General features: G+C 43.6%; 21 non-coding genes across 21 annotated transcripts; 7 read left to right on the forward strand and 14 right to left on the reverse strand.

Annotated features, from left to right (window-relative positions):
• Nucleotides 1-359: 359 nt before the first annotated feature.
• TRNAM-CAU (transfer RNA methionine (anticodon CAU)) lies at nt 360-432 on the forward strand. Its single transcript has one exon. It is a non-coding gene; the product is annotated as a tRNA-Met (tRNA).
• Nucleotides 433-877: 445 nt separating this feature from the next.
• On the reverse strand, nt 878-963 carry TRNAY-GUA (transfer RNA tyrosine (anticodon GUA)). Its single transcript is given in 2 exon segments — nt 878-913; nt 927-963. It is a non-coding gene; the product is annotated as a tRNA-Tyr (tRNA).
• A 786-nt stretch (nt 964-1749) lies between these two features.
• TRNAA-AGC (transfer RNA alanine (anticodon AGC)) lies at nt 1750-1821 on the reverse strand. Its single transcript has one exon. It is a non-coding gene; the product is annotated as a tRNA-Ala (tRNA).
• A 674-nt stretch (nt 1822-2495) lies between these two features.
• On the forward strand, nt 2496-2568 carry TRNAM-CAU (transfer RNA methionine (anticodon CAU)). The gene has a single exon. It is a non-coding gene; the product is annotated as a tRNA-Met (tRNA).
• Nucleotides 2569-3013: 445 nt separating this feature from the next.
• On the reverse strand, nt 3014-3099 carry TRNAY-GUA (transfer RNA tyrosine (anticodon GUA)). Its single transcript is given in 2 exon segments — nt 3014-3049; nt 3063-3099. It is a non-coding gene; the product is annotated as a tRNA-Tyr (tRNA).
• Nucleotides 3100-3885: 786 nt separating this feature from the next.
• TRNAA-AGC (transfer RNA alanine (anticodon AGC)) lies at nt 3886-3957 on the reverse strand. Its single transcript has one exon. It is a non-coding gene; the product is annotated as a tRNA-Ala (tRNA).
• Nucleotides 3958-4631: 674 nt separating this feature from the next.
• Nucleotides 4632-4704, forward strand: TRNAM-CAU (transfer RNA methionine (anticodon CAU)). Its single transcript has one exon. It is a non-coding gene; the product is annotated as a tRNA-Met (tRNA).
• Nucleotides 4705-5149: 445 nt separating this feature from the next.
• On the reverse strand, nt 5150-5235 carry TRNAY-GUA (transfer RNA tyrosine (anticodon GUA)). The gene is given in 2 exon segments: nt 5150-5185; nt 5199-5235. It is a non-coding gene; the product is annotated as a tRNA-Tyr (tRNA).
• Nucleotides 5236-6021: 786 nt separating this feature from the next.
• Nucleotides 6022-6093, reverse strand: TRNAA-AGC (transfer RNA alanine (anticodon AGC)). The gene has a single exon. It is a non-coding gene; the product is annotated as a tRNA-Ala (tRNA).
• Nucleotides 6094-6767: 674 nt separating this feature from the next.
• On the forward strand, nt 6768-6840 carry TRNAM-CAU (transfer RNA methionine (anticodon CAU)). The gene has a single exon. It is a non-coding gene; the product is annotated as a tRNA-Met (tRNA).
• A 445-nt stretch (nt 6841-7285) lies between these two features.
• On the reverse strand, nt 7286-7371 carry TRNAY-GUA (transfer RNA tyrosine (anticodon GUA)). The gene is given in 2 exon segments: nt 7286-7321; nt 7335-7371. It is a non-coding gene; the product is annotated as a tRNA-Tyr (tRNA).
• Nucleotides 7372-8157: 786 nt separating this feature from the next.
• On the reverse strand, nt 8158-8229 carry TRNAA-AGC (transfer RNA alanine (anticodon AGC)). The gene has a single exon. It is a non-coding gene; the product is annotated as a tRNA-Ala (tRNA).
• Nucleotides 8230-8903: 674 nt separating this feature from the next.
• Nucleotides 8904-8976, forward strand: TRNAM-CAU (transfer RNA methionine (anticodon CAU)). The gene has a single exon. It is a non-coding gene; the product is annotated as a tRNA-Met (tRNA).
• Nucleotides 8977-9421: 445 nt separating this feature from the next.
• Nucleotides 9422-9507, reverse strand: TRNAY-GUA (transfer RNA tyrosine (anticodon GUA)). Its single transcript is given in 2 exon segments — nt 9422-9457; nt 9471-9507. It is a non-coding gene; the product is annotated as a tRNA-Tyr (tRNA).
• Nucleotides 9508-10293: 786 nt separating this feature from the next.
• On the reverse strand, nt 10294-10365 carry TRNAA-AGC (transfer RNA alanine (anticodon AGC)). The gene has a single exon. It is a non-coding gene; the product is annotated as a tRNA-Ala (tRNA).
• A 674-nt stretch (nt 10366-11039) lies between these two features.
• TRNAM-CAU (transfer RNA methionine (anticodon CAU)) lies at nt 11040-11112 on the forward strand. The gene has a single exon. It is a non-coding gene; the product is annotated as a tRNA-Met (tRNA).
• Nucleotides 11113-11557: 445 nt separating this feature from the next.
• On the reverse strand, nt 11558-11643 carry TRNAY-GUA (transfer RNA tyrosine (anticodon GUA)). The gene is given in 2 exon segments: nt 11558-11593; nt 11607-11643. It is a non-coding gene; the product is annotated as a tRNA-Tyr (tRNA).
• Nucleotides 11644-12429: 786 nt separating this feature from the next.
• On the reverse strand, nt 12430-12501 carry TRNAA-AGC (transfer RNA alanine (anticodon AGC)). The gene has a single exon. It is a non-coding gene; the product is annotated as a tRNA-Ala (tRNA).
• A 674-nt stretch (nt 12502-13175) lies between these two features.
• Nucleotides 13176-13248, forward strand: TRNAM-CAU (transfer RNA methionine (anticodon CAU)). The gene has a single exon. It is a non-coding gene; the product is annotated as a tRNA-Met (tRNA).
• Nucleotides 13249-13693: 445 nt separating this feature from the next.
• Nucleotides 13694-13779, reverse strand: TRNAY-GUA (transfer RNA tyrosine (anticodon GUA)). Its single transcript is given in 2 exon segments — nt 13694-13729; nt 13743-13779. It is a non-coding gene; the product is annotated as a tRNA-Tyr (tRNA).
• A 786-nt stretch (nt 13780-14565) lies between these two features.
• Nucleotides 14566-14637, reverse strand: TRNAA-AGC (transfer RNA alanine (anticodon AGC)). The gene has a single exon. It is a non-coding gene; the product is annotated as a tRNA-Ala (tRNA).
• Nucleotides 14638-14694: the final 57 nt, after the last annotated feature.

The following is a 14694-nucleotide window of genomic DNA, read 5'->3' on the forward strand; positions in this document are numbered from 1 at the left end:
GCAGGACACACAGCTATGTTACATTAGCATGTAAAGTGTTGAGATCTAGATGCATCTACGGCTAGGGGCGGCATGTTAATTCTGGGTTTTAGTCCATTTCATTCTCAGTTATGTGGAGGAAAAAATGGCGCGATCTTTCTTAGAGAGGTGAATGGTATGCCCTGATTTCTTTTGCATGACTAAATGTATGGGGTGTGGGTTTAAGCACTGGGAAAGAGCAGTCTTCTGACCATTATAACTGCAGACGATTTTAATCCAGCGAGGCAACCGAAGTGTATTGATATTCCAACATGAGAACAGCATTTTTGCTACCTTCCCTCTTCATGGTGTGTAGACGCATTTGTTAGCGGTTTCAAGCAGCCTTCTTAGCGCAGTAGGCAGCGCGTCAGTCTCATAATCTGAAGGTCCTGAGTTCGATCCTCAGAGAGGGCATTGCAGTGTTTCTTTTGTCAAGAGAAACATCTCAGATTTTCTCCAAATCTGTAAACTATTCCTCCACATTGCATCTTGCTCAGTTTTAAGGAGTTGGTGTCTTTGTAGATTCCCTCTTTCATATCCATGGCCACTCATTGTAGGTGAGTTTTAGCTGGTTCGGCTGCCGAAACATCTACCTTGGTACAATGAAACTGGAAGTCTTCCAAGTGCCTTCATATATTTAGTCAAGGCTTTGGAATGAATTCTGATCTGCAGGTCCTTGTTTATTTCTCTTCCAACATCCCTCAGAAATGACTATGTGGTCAATTTCATTGGAAAGCAGAAGAAGTCTACCCTTCTGTCCTAGCATTTATTTGGAGCTAGGGAAATGTTTCTCAATCAGAGGGGCACATAATGTTTTAACAAGAGAGAAAGCAGCAATGGAAAACAAAAAAGGGGAAACTCCTCCGAGCCGGATTTGAACCAGCGACCTAAGGATTTCTGTTTCTCCACTACAGTCCTCCGCTCTCCCAACTGAGCTATCGGAGGATTAGGCAGTACAGCTTTCCATGCTGCATTCATCAATCTTTCAATAATGGTTGCGGCGGGAGTGGGGTGGGAGTACTGCAGTCTAATCTTGAAAATCATGAATATGACCTGCAGCTTGCTCTACAAATTGCCACTTCCTAGAGTGCATTCTCAGCTACATCTTATCACCATAAAGGGGGACTGCTTACCTACCTGAATGTGCTGTGCTGGCGTGAAGGAAAGCAGGGGACCTAGAATTAGAAATCCTACAGAAAGGAGTTTTCCTGAAAGGGCATGGGGCCGAGGAATCCACAGCCCTTTGGAAGCATTTCTGGCAAAAGGATGACAGCATGGGAACATGAAGGAAAGGACAGAAAGTTAGGAGAGTCATTACTCCGTACGGAGCATGAAGAACATGCATTTTTAATGCTTCTGTGAAAGGAACTGGAAAAGCAAAACCAGTAGATTAATGGACCATTCAGAAGGGATTAGGATGAAGAAAACATTCTGTTTTTCTTAAACCTTCTGGTAAGAGTCTCTGGTTTAGAGGAAGAATTCAAATAAATGACCAAGACAGCTGTGCCCGTTTTCTATACTAAGAATGCCAAGATAAATCACCACTTTGGTTTCTTATGGAAGCAAGATTATTTTTTTCTATAAACACGGGAAATGAGATAGCCCCATTTCAAAAGGTTTTGCAAGGCGAAGAAAGTGGGGTTCTGGCACCAGCTGCATGACATCTCACTTCCTTACTCATGATGCCAGCCTAGCTATCTGTCAAAAGGCAAGATTAGCATGGCGAAAAGCTGGAGATGCCGGGGATTGAACCCGGGGCCTCATACATGCTAAGCATGCGCTCTACCACTGAGCTACATCCCCACATCCTGTAGAGGGAGACCTTGCTCCACGCATGGAAACCTGGAATTCTATTGAATGTACATTCACCACATATGACACTGGAATGGGAAGCGTCAGGTGTGGAATTCCATATGATTTACAGCTGGATTTTCTAGCACCGTTTTTTATGGAATAAGGTTGACTCTAGAATGAATAATTCCCCACACACAACAGCTAGATGCAATCGAAAAAAGCCAGAGTATTCAAGGCAACTGGTTCAGGATACATCAAAGAAGGATATGGTTGAGTGCTGTTTCCACATCTTGTGAGATGACTTAAGGTACCCCTGCTCTTTTTGCAGGACACACAGCTATGTTACATTAGCATGTAAAGTGTTGAGATCTAGATGCATCTACGGCTAGGGGCGGCATGTTAATTCTGGGTTTTAGTCCATTTCATTCTCAGTTATGTGGAGGAAAAAATGGCACGATCTTTCTTAGAGAGGTGAATGGTATGCCCTGATTTCTTTTGCATGGCTAAATGTATGGGGTGTGGGTTTAAGCACTGGGAAAGAGCAGTCTTCTGACCATTATAACTGCAGACGATTTTAATCCAGCGAGGCAACCGAAGTGTATTGATATTCCAACATGAGAACAGCATTTTTGCTACCTTCCCTCTTCATGGTGTGTAGACGCATTTGTTAGCGGTTTCAAGCAGCCTTCTTAGCGCAGTAGGCAGCGCGTCAGTCTCATAATCTGAAGGTCCTGAGTTCGATCCTCAGAGAGGGCATTGCAGTGTTTCTTTTGTCAAGAGAAACATCTCAGATTTTCTCCAAATCTGTAAACTATTCCTCCACATTGCATCTTGCTCAGTTTTAAGGAGTTGGTGTCTTTGTAGATTCCCTCTTTCATATCCATGGCCACTCATTGTAGGTGAGTTTTAGCTGGTTCGGCTGCCGAAACATCTACCTTGGTACAATGAAACTGGAAGTCTTCCAAGTGCCTTCATATATTTAGTCAAGGCTTTGGAATGAATTCTGATCTGCAGGTCCTTGTTTATTTCTCTTCCAACATCCCTCAGAAATGACTATGTGGTCAATTTCATTGGAAAGCAGAAGAAGTCTACCCTTCTGTCCTAGCATTTATTTGGAGCTAGGGAAATGTTTCTCAATCAGAGGGGCACATAATGTTTTAACAAGAGAGAAAGCAGCTATGGAAAACAAAAAAGGGGAAACTCCTCCGAGCCGGATTTGAACCAGCGACCTAAGGATTTCTGTTTCTCCACTACAGTCCTCCGCTCTCCCAACTGAGCTATCGGAGGATTAGGCAGTACAGCTTTCCATGCTGCATTCATCTTTCTTTCAATAATGGTTGCGGCGGGAGTGGGGTGGGAGTACTGCAGTCTAATCTTGAAAATCATGAATATGACCTGCAGCTTGCTCTACAAATTGCCACTTCCTAGAGTGCATTCTCAGCTACATCTTATCACCATAAAGGGGGACTGCTTACCTACCTGAATGTGCTGTGCTGGCGTGAAGGAAAGCAGGGGACCTAGAATTAGAAATCCTACAGAAAGGAGTTTTCCTGAAAGGGCATGGGGCCGAGGAATCCACAGCCCTTTGGAAGCATTTCTGGCAAAAGGATGACAGCATGGGAACATGAAGGAAAGGACAGAAAGTTAGGAGAGTCATTACTCCGTACGGAGCATGAAGAACATGCATTTTTAATGCTTCTGTGAAAGGAACTGGAAAAGCAAAACCAGTAGATTAATGGACCATTCAGAAGGGATTAGGATGAAGAAAACATTCTGTTTTTCTTAAACCTTCTGGTAAGAGTCTCTGGTTTAGAGGAAGAATTCAAATAAATGACCAAGACAGCTGTGCCCGTTTTCTATACTAAGAATGCCAAGATAAATCACCACTTTGGTTTCTTATGGAAGCAAGATTATTTTTTTCTATAAACACGGGAAATGAGATAGCCCCATTTCAAAAGGTTTTGCAAGGCGAAGAAAGTGGGGTTCTGGCACCAGCTGCATGACATCTCACTTCCTTACTCATGATGCCAGCCTAGCTATCTGTCAAAAGGCAAGATTAGCATGGCGAAAAGCTGGAGATGCCGGGGATTGAACCCGGGGCCTCATACATGCTAAGCATGCGCTCTACCACTGAGCTACATCCCCACATCCTGTAGAGGGAGACCTTGCTCCACGCATGGAAACCTGGAATTCTATTGAATGTACATTCACCACATATGACACTGGAATGGGAAGCGTCAGGTGTGGAATTCCATATGATTTACAGCTGGATTTTCTAGCACCGTTTTTTATGGAATAAGGTTGACTCTAGAATGAATAATTCCCCACACACAACAGCTAGATGCAATCGAAAAAAGCCAGAGTATTCAAGGCAACTGGTTCAGGATACATCAAAGAAGGATATGGTTGAGTGCTGTTTCCACATCTTGTGAGATGACTTAAGGTACCCCTGCTCTTTTTGCAGGACACACAGCTATGTTATATTAGCATGTAAAGTGTTGAGATCTAGATGCATCTACGGCTAGGGGCGGCATGTTAATTCTGGGTTTTAGTCCATTTCATTCTCAGTTATGTGGAGGAAAAAATGGCACGATCTTTCTTAGAGAGGTGAATGGTATGCCCTGATTTCTTTTGCATGGCTAAATGTATGGGGTGTGGGTTTAAGCACTGGGAAAGAGCAGTCTTCTGACCATTATAACTGCAGACGATTTTAATCCAGCGAGGCAACCGAAGTGTATTGATATTCCAACATGAGAACAGCATTTTTGCTACCTTCCCTCTTCATGGTGTGTAGACGCATTTGTTAGCGGTTTCAAGCAGCCTTCTTAGCGCAGTAGGCAGCGCGTCAGTCTCATAATCTGAAGGTCCTGAGTTCGATCCTCAGAGAGGGCATTGCAGTGTTTCTTTTGTCAAGAGAAACATCTCAGATTTTCTCCAAATCTGTAAACTATTCCTCCACATTGCATCTTGCTCAGTTTTAAGGAGTTGGTGTCTTTGTAGATTCCCTCTTTCATATCCATGGCCACTCATTGTAGGTGAGTTTTAGCTGGTTCGGCTGCCGAAACATCTACCTTGGTACAATGAAACTGGAAGTCTTCCAAGTGCCTTCATATATTTAGTCAAGGCTTTGGAATGAATTCTGATCTGCAGGTCCTTGTTTATTTCTCTTCCAACATCCCTCAGAAATGACTATGTGGTCAATTTCATTGGAAAGCAGAAGAAGTCTACCCTTCTGTCCTAGCATTTATTTGGAGCTAGGGAAATGTTTCTCAATCAGAGGGGCACATAATGTTTTAACAAGAGAGAAAGCAGCTATGGAAAACAAAAAAGGGGAAACTCCTCCGAGCCGGATTTGAACCAGCGACCTAAGGATTTCTGTTTCTCCACTACAGTCCTCCGCTCTCCCAACTGAGCTATCGGAGGATTAGGCAGTACAGCTTTCCATGCTGCATTCATCTTTCTTTCAATAATGGTTGCGGCGGGAGTGGGGTGGGAGTACTGCAGTCTAATCTTGAAAATCATGAATATGACCTGCAGCTTGCTCTACAAATTGCCACTTCCTAGAGTGCATTCTCAGCTACATCTTATCACCATAAAGGGGGACTGCTTACCTACCAGAATGTGCTGTGCTGGCGTGAAGGAAAGCAGGGGACCTAGAATTAGAAATCCTACAGAAAGGAGTTTTCCTGAAAGGGCATGGGGCCGAGGAATCCACAGCCCTTTGGAAGCATTTCTGGCAAAAGGATGACAGCATGGGAACATGAAGGAAAGGACAGAAAGTTAGGAGAGTCATTACTCCGTACGGAGCATGAAGAACATGCATTTTTAATGCTTCTGTGAAAGGAACTGGAAAAGCAAAACCAGTAGATTAATGGACCATTCAGAAGGGATTAGGATGAAGAAAACATTCTGTTTTTCTTAAACCTTCTGGTAAGAGTCTCTGGTTTAGAGGAAGAATTCAAATAAATGACCAAGACAGCTGTGCCCGTTTTCTATACTAAGAATGCCAAGATAAATCACCACTTTGGTTTCTTATGGAAGCAAGATTATTTTTTTCTATAAACACGGGAAATGAGATAGCCCCATTTCAAAAGGTTTTGCAAGGCGAAGAAAGTGGGGTTCTGGCACCAGCTGCATGACATCTCACTTCCTTACTCATGATGCCAGCCTAGCTATCTGTCAAAAGGCAAGATTAGCATGGCGAAAAGCTGGAGATGCCGGGGATTGAACCCGGGGCCTCATACATGCTAAGCATGCGCTCTACCACTGAGCTACATCCCCACATCCTGTAGATGGAGACCTTGCTCCACGCATGGAAACCTGGAATTCTATTGAATGTACATTCACCACATATGACACTGGAATGGGAAGCGTCAGGTGTGGAATTCCATATGATTTACAGCTGGATTTTCTAGCACCGTTTTTTATGGAATAAGGTTGACTCTAGAATGAATAATTCCCCACACACAACAGCTAGATGCAATCGAAAAAAGCCAGAGTATTCAAGGCAACTGGTTCAGGATACATCAAAGAAGGATATGGTTGAGTGCTGTTTCCACATCTTGTGAGATGACTTAAGGTACCCCTGCTCTTTTTGCAGGACACACAGCTATGTTACATTAGCATGTAAAGTGTTGAGATCTAGATGCATCTACGGCTAGGGGCGGCATGTTAATTCTGGGTTTTAGTCCATTTCATTCTCAGTTATGTGGAGGAAAAAATGGCGCGATCTTTCTTAGAGAGGTGAATGGTATGCCCTGATTTCTTTTGCATGACTAAATGTATGGGGTGTGGGTTTAAGCACTGGGAAAGAGCAGTCTTCTGACCATTATAACTGCAGACGATTTTAATCCAGCGAGGCAACCGAAGTGTATTGATATTCCAACATGAGAACAGCATTTTTGCTACCTTCCCTCTTCATGGTGTGTAGACGCATTTGTTAGCGGTTTCAAGCAGCCTTCTTAGCGCAGTAGGCAGCGCGTCAGTCTCATAATCTGAAGGTCCTGAGTTCGATCCTCAGAGAGGGCATTGCAGTGTTTCTTTTGTCAAGAGAAACATCTCAGATTTTCTCCAAATCTGTAAACTATTCCTCCACATTGCATCTTGCTCAGTTTTAAGGAGTTGGTGTCTTTGTAGATTCCCTCTTTCATATCCATGGCCACTCATTGTAGGTGAGTTTTAGCTGGTTCGGCTGCCGAAACATCTACCTTGGTACAATGAAACTGGAAGTCTTCCAAGTGCCTTCATATATTTAGTCAAGGCTTTGGAATGAATTCTGATCTGCAGGTCCTTGTTTATTTCTCTTCCAACATCCCTCAGAAATGACTATGTGGTCAATTTCATTGGAAAGCAGAAGAAGTCTACCCTTCTGTCCTAGCATTTATTTGGAGCTAGGGAAATGTTTCTCAATCAGAGGGGCACATAATGTTTTAACAAGAGAGAAAGCAGCAATGGAAAACAAAAAAGGGGAAACTCCTCCGAGCCGGATTTGAACCAGCGACCTAAGGATTTCTGTTTCTCCACTACAGTCCTCCGCTCTCCCAACTGAGCTATCGGAGGATTAGGCAGTACAGCTTTCCATGCTGCATTCATCAATCTTTCAATAATGGTTGCGGCGGGAGTGGGGTGGGAGTACTGCAGTCTAATCTTGAAAATCATGAATATGACCTGCAGCTTGCTCTACAAATTGCCACTTCCTAGAGTGCATTCTCAGCTACATCTTATCACCATAAAGGGGGACTGCTTACCTACCTGAATGTGCTGTGCTGGCGTGAAGGAAAGCAGGGGACCTAGAATTAGAAATCCTACAGAAAGGAGTTTTCCTGAAAGGGCATGGGGCCGAGGAATCCACAGCCCTTTGGAAGCATTTCTGGCAAAAGGATGACAGCATGGGAACATGAAGGAAAGGACAGAAAGTTAGGAGAGTCATTACTCCGTACGGAGCATGAAGAACATGCATTTTTAATGCTTCTGTGAAAGGAACTGGAAAAGCAAAACCAGTAGATTAATGGACCATTCAGAAGGGATTAGGATGAAGAAAACATTCTGTTTTTCTTAAACCTTCTGGTAAGAGTCTCTGGTTTAGAGGAAGAATTCAAATAAATGACCAAGACAGCTGTGCCCGTTTTCTATACTAAGAATGCCAAGATAAATCACCACTTTGGTTTCTTATGGAAGCAAGATTATTTTTTTCTATAAACACGGGAAATGAGATAGCCCCATTTCAAAAGGTTTTGCAAGGCGAAGAAAGTGGGGTTCTGGCACCAGCTGCATGACATCTCACTTCCTTACTCATGATGCCAGCCTAGCTATCTGTCAAAAGGCAAGATTAGCATGGCGAAAAGCTGGAGATGCCGGGGATTGAACCCGGGGCCTCATACATGCTAAGCATGCGCTCTACCACTGAGCTACATCCCCACATCCTGTAGAGGGAGACCTTGCTCCACGCATGGAAACCTGGAATTCTATTGAATGTACATTCACCACATATGACACTGGAATGGGAAGCGTCAGGTGTGGAATTCCATATGATTTACAGCTGGATTTTCTAGCACCGTTTTTTATGGAATAAGGTTGACTCTAGAATGAATAATTCCCCACACACAACAGCTAGATGCAATCGAAAAAAGCCAGAGTATTCAAGGCAACTGGTTCAGGATACATCAAAGAAGGATATGGTTGAGTGCTGTTTCCACATCTTGTGAGATGACTTAAGGTACCCCTGCTCTTTTTGCAGGACACACAGCTATGTTACATTAGCATGTAAAGTGTTGAGATCTAGATGCATCTACGGCTAGGGGCGGCATGTTAATTCTGGGTTTTAGTCCATTTCATTCTCAGTTATGTGGAGGAAAAAATGGCACGATCTTTCTTAGAGAGGTGAATGGTATGCCCTGATTTCTTTTGCATGGCTAAATGTATGGGGTGTGGGTTTAAGCACTGGGAAAGAGCAGTCTTCTGACCATTATAACTGCAGACGATTTTAATCCAGCGAGGCAACCGAAGTGTATTGATATTCCAACATGAGAACAGCATTTTTGCTACCTTCCCTCTTCATGGTGTGTAGACGCATTTGTTAGCGGTTTCAAGCAGCCTTCTTAGCGCAGTAGGCAGCGCGTCAGTCTCATAATCTGAAGGTCCTGAGTTCGATCCTCAGAGAGGGCATTGCAGTGTTTCTTTTGTCAAGAGAAACATCTCAGATTTTCTCCAAATCTGTAAACTATTCCTCCACATTGCATCTTGCTCAGTTTTAAGGAGTTGGTGTCTTTGTAGATTCCCTCTTTCATATCCATGGCCACTCATTGTAGGTGAGTTTTAGCTGGTTCGGCTGCCGAAACATCTACCTTGGTACAATGAAACTGGAAGTCTTCCAAGTGCCTTCATATATTTAGTCAAGGCTTTGGAATGAATTCTGATCTGCAGGTCCTTGTTTATTTCTCTTCCAACATCCCTCAGAAATGACTATGTGGTCAATTTCATTGGAAAGCAGAAGAAGTCTACCCTTCTGTCCTAGCATTTATTTGGAGCTAGGGAAATGTTTCTCAATCAGAGGGGCACATAATGTTTTAACAAGAGAGAAAGCAGCTATGGAAAACAAAAAAGGGGAAACTCCTCCGAGCCGGATTTGAACCAGCGACCTAAGGATTTCTGTTTCTCCACTACAGTCCTCCGCTCTCCCAACTGAGCTATCGGAGGATTAGGCAGTACAGCTTTCCATGCTGCATTCATCTTTCTTTCAATAATGGTTGCGGCGGGAGTGGGGTGGGAGTACTGCAGTCTAATCTTGAAAATCATGAATATGACCTGCAGCTTGCTCTACAAATTGCCACTTCCTAGAGTGCATTCTCAGCTACATCTTATCACCATAAAGGGGGACTGCTTACCTACCTGAATGTGCTGTGCTGGCGTGAAGGAAAGCAGGGGACCTAGAATTAGAAATCCTACAGAAAGGAGTTTTCCTGAAAGGGCATGGGGCCGAGGAATCCACAGCCCTTTGGAAGCATTTCTGGCAAAAGGATGACAGCATGGGAACATGAAGGAAAGGACAGAAAGTTAGGAGAGTCATTACTCCGTACGGAGCATGAAGAACATGCATTTTTAATGCTTCTGTGAAAGGAACTGGAAAAGCAAAACCAGTAGATTAATGGACCATTCAGAAGGGATTAGGATGAAGAAAACATTCTGTTTTTCTTAAACCTTCTGGTAAGAGTCTCTGGTTTAGAGGAAGAATTCAAATAAATGACCAAGACAGCTGTGCCCGTTTTCTATACTAAGAATGCCAAGATAAATCACCACTTTGGTTTCTTATGGAAGCAAGATTATTTTTTTCTATAAACACGGGAAATGAGATAGCCCCATTTCAAAAGGTTTTGCAAGGCGAAGAAAGTGGGGTTCTGGCACCAGCTGCATGACATCTCACTTCCTTACTCATGATGCCAGCCTAGCTATCTGTCAAAAGGCAAGATTAGCATGGCGAAAAGCTGGAGATGCCGGGGATTGAACCCGGGGCCTCATACATGCTAAGCATGCGCTCTACCACTGAGCTACATCCCCACATCCTGTAGAGGGAGACCTTGCTCCACGCATGGAAACCTGGAATTCTATTGAATGTACATTCACCACATATGACACTGGAATGGGAAGCGTCAGGTGTGGAATTCCATATGATTTACAGCTGGATTTTCTAGCACCGTTTTTTATGGAATAAGGTTGACTCTAGAATGAATAATTCCCCACACACAACAGCTAGATGCAATCGAAAAAAGCCAGAGTATTCAAGGCAACTGGTTCAGGATACATCAAAGAAGGATATGGTTGAGTGCTGTTTCCACATCTTGTGAGATGACTTAAGGTACCCCTGCTCTTTTTGCAGGACACACAGCTATGTTATATTAGCATGTAAAGTGTTGAGATCTAGATGCATCTACGGCTAGGGGCGGCATGTTAATTCTGGGTTTTAGTCCATTTCATTCTCAGTTATGTGGAGGAAAAAATGGCACGATCTTTCTTAGAGAGGTGAATGGTATGCCCTGATTTCTTTTGCATGGCTAAATGTATGGGGTGTGGGTTTAAGCACTGGGAAAGAGCAGTCTTCTGACCATTATAACTGCAGACGATTTTAATCCAGCGAGGCAACCGAAGTGTATTGATATTCCAACATGAGAACAGCATTTTTGCTACCTTCCCTCTTCATGGTGTGTAGACGCATTTGTTAGCGGTTTCAAGCAGCCTTCTTAGCGCAGTAGGCAGCGCGTCAGTCTCATAATCTGAAGGTCCTGAGTTCGATCCTCAGAGAGGGCATTGCAGTGTTTCTTTTGTCAAGAGAAACATCTCAGATTTTCTCCAAATCTGTAAACTATTCCTCCACATTGCATCTTGCTCAGTTTTAAGGAGTTGGTGTCTTTGTAGATTCCCTCTTTCATATCCATGGCCACTCATTGTAGGTGAGTTTTAGCTGGTTCGGCTGCCGAAACATCTACCTTGGTACAATGAAACTGGAAGTCTTCCAAGTGCCTTCATATATTTAGTCAAGGCTTTGGAATGAATTCTGATCTGCAGGTCCTTGTTTATTTCTCTTCCAACATCCCTCAGAAATGACTATGTGGTCAATTTCATTGGAAAGCAGAAGAAGTCTACCCTTCTGTCCTAGCATTTATTTGGAGCTAGGGAAATGTTTCTCAATCAGAGGGGCACATAATGTTTTAACAAGAGAGAAAGCAGCTATGGAAAACAAAAAAGGGGAAACTCCTCCGAGCCGGATTTGAACCAGCGACCTAAGGATTTCTGTTTCTCCACTACAGTCCTCCGCTCTCCCAACTGAGCTATCGGAGGAATAGGCAGTACAGCTTTCCATGCTGCATTCATCTTTCTTTCAATAATGGTTGCGGCGGGAGTGGGGTGGGAGTACTGCAGTCTAATCTTGAAAATCATGAATATGACCTGCAGCTTGCTCTACAAATTGCCACTTCCTAGAGTGCATTCTCAGCTACATCTTATCACCATAAAGGGGGACTGCTTACCTACCTGAATGTGCTGTGCTGGCGTGAAGGAAAGCAGGGGACCTAGAATTAGAAATCCTACAGAAAGGAGTTTTCCTGAAAGGGCATGGGGCCGAGGAATCCACAGCCCTTTGGAAGCATTTCTGGCAAAAGGATGACAGCATGGGAACATGAAGGAAAGGACAGAAAGTTAGGAGAGTCATTACTCCGTACGGAGCATGAAGAACATGCATTTTTAATGCTTCTGTGAAAGGAACTGGAAAAGCAAAACCAGTAGATTAATGGACCATTCAGAAGGGATTAGGATGAAGAAAACATTCTGTTTTTCTTAAACCTTCTGGTAAGAGTCTCTGGTTTAGAGGAAGAATTCAAATAAATGACCAAGACAGCTGTGCCCGTTTTCTATACTAAGAATGCCAAGATAAATCACCACTTTGGTTTCTTATGGAAGCAAGATTATTTTTTTCTATAAACACGGGAAATGAGATAGCCCCATTTCAAAAGGTTTTGCAAGGCGAAGAAAGTGGGGTTCTGGCACCAGCTGCATGACATCTCACTTCCTTACTCATGATGCCAGCCTAGCTATCTGTCAAAAGGCAAGATTAGCATGGCGAAAAGCTGGAGATGCCGGGGATTGAACCCGGGGCCTCATACATGCTAAGCATGCGCTCTACCACTGAGCTACATCCCCACATCCTGTAGAGGGAGACCTTGCTCCACGCATGGAAACCTGGAATTCTATTGAATGTACATTCACCACATATGACACTGGAATGGGAAGCGTCAGGTGTGGAATTCCATATGATTTACAGCTGGATTTTCTAGCACCGTTTTTTATGGAATAAGGTTGACTCTAGAATGAATAATTCCCCACACACAACAGCTAGATGCAATCGAAAAAAGCCAGAGTATTCAAGGCAACTGGTTCAGGATACATCAAAGAAGGATATGGTTGAGTGCTGTTTCCACATCTTGTGAGATGACTTAAGGTACCCCTGCTCTTTTTGCAGGACACACAGCTATGTTACATTAGCATGTAAAGTGTTGAGATCTAGATGCATCTACGGCTAGGGGCGGCATGTTAATTCTGGGTTTTAGTCCATTTCATTCTCAGTTATGTGGAGGAAAAAATGGCACGATCTTTCTTAGAGAGGTGAATGGTATGCCCTGATTTCTTTTGCATGGCTAAATGTATGGGGTGTGGGTTTAAGCACTGGGAAAGAGCAGTCTTCTGACCATTATAACTGCAGACGATTTTAATCCAGCGAGGCAACCGAAGTGTATTGATATTCCAACATGAGAACAGCATTTTTGCTACCTTCCCTCTTCATGGTGTGTAGACGCATTTGTTAGCGGTTTCAAGCAGCCTTCTTAGCGCAGTAGGCAGCGCGTCAGTCTCATAATCTGAAGGTCCTGAGTTCGATCCTCAGAGAGGGCATTGCAGTGTTTCTTTTGTCAAGAGAAACATCTCAGATTTTCTCCAAATCTGTAAACTATTCCTCCACATTGCATCTTGCTCAGTTTTAAGGAGTTGGTGTCTTTGTAGATTCCCTCTTTCATATCCATGGCCACTCATTGTAGGTGAGTTTTAGCTGGTTCGGCTGCCGAAACATCTTCCTTGGTACAATGAAACTGGAAGTCTTCCAAGTGCCTTCATATATTTAGTCAAGGCTTTGGAATGAATTCTGATCTGCAGGTCCTTGTTTATTTCTCTTCCAACATCCCTCAGAAATGACTATGTGGTCAATTTCATTGGAAAGCAGAAGAAGTCTACCCTTCTGTCCTAGCATTTATTTGGAGCTAGGGAAATGTTTCTCAATCAGAGGGGCACATAATGTTTTAACAAGAGAGAAAGCAGCTATGGAAAACAAAAAAGGGGAAACTCCTCCGAGCCGGATTTGAACCAGCGACCTAAGGATTTCTGTTTCTCCACTACAGTCCTCCGCTCTCCCAACTGAGCTATCGGAGGATTAGGCAGTACAGCTTTCCATGCTGCATTCATCTTTCTTTCAATAATGGTTGCGGCGGGAGTGGGGTGGGAGTACTGCAGTCTAATCTTGAAAATCATGAATATGACCTGCAGCTTGCTCTACAAATTGCCACTTCCTAGAGTGCATTCTCAGCTACATCTTATCACCATAAAGGGGGACTGCTTACCTACCTGAATGTGCTGTGCTGGCGTGAAGGAAAGCAGGGGACCTAGAATTAGAAATCCTACAGAAAGGAGTTTTCCTGAAAGGGCATGGGGCCGAGGAATCCACAGCCCTTTGGAAGCATTTCTGGCAAAAGGATGACAGCATGGGAACATGAAGGAAAGGACAGAAAGTTAGGAGAGTCATTACTCCGTACGGAGCATGAAGAACATGCATTTTTAATGCTTCTGTGAAAGGAACTGGAAAAGCAAAACCAGTAGATTAATGGACCATTCAGAAGGGATTAGGATGAAGAAAACATTCTGTTTTTCTTAAACCTTCTGGTAAGAGTCTCTGGTTTAGAGGAAGAATTCAAATAAATGACCAAGACAGCTGTGCCCGTTTTCTATACTAAGAATGCCAAGATAAATCACCACTTTGGTTTCTTATGGAAGCAAGATTATTTTTTTCTATAAACACGGGAAATGAGATAGCCCCATTTCAAAAGGTTTTGCAAGGCGAAGAAAGTGGGGTTCTGGCACCAGCTGCATGACATCTCACTTCCTTACTCATGATGCCAGCCTAGCTATCTGTCAAAAGGCAAGATTAGCATGGCGAAAAGCTGGAGATGCCGGGGATTGAACCCGGGGCCTCATACATGCTAAGCATGCGCTCTACCACTGAGCTACATCCCCACATCCTGTAGATGGAGACCTTGCTCCACGCATGGAAACCTGGAATTCTATTGAATG

This window comes from Pleurodeles waltl, unplaced genomic scaffold, assembly GCF_031143425.1.
Source record: "Pleurodeles waltl isolate 20211129_DDA unplaced genomic scaffold, aPleWal1.hap1.20221129 scaffold_107, whole genome shotgun sequence".
Lineage (NCBI taxonomy): Eukaryota > Metazoa > Chordata > Amphibia > Caudata > Salamandridae > Pleurodeles > Pleurodeles waltl.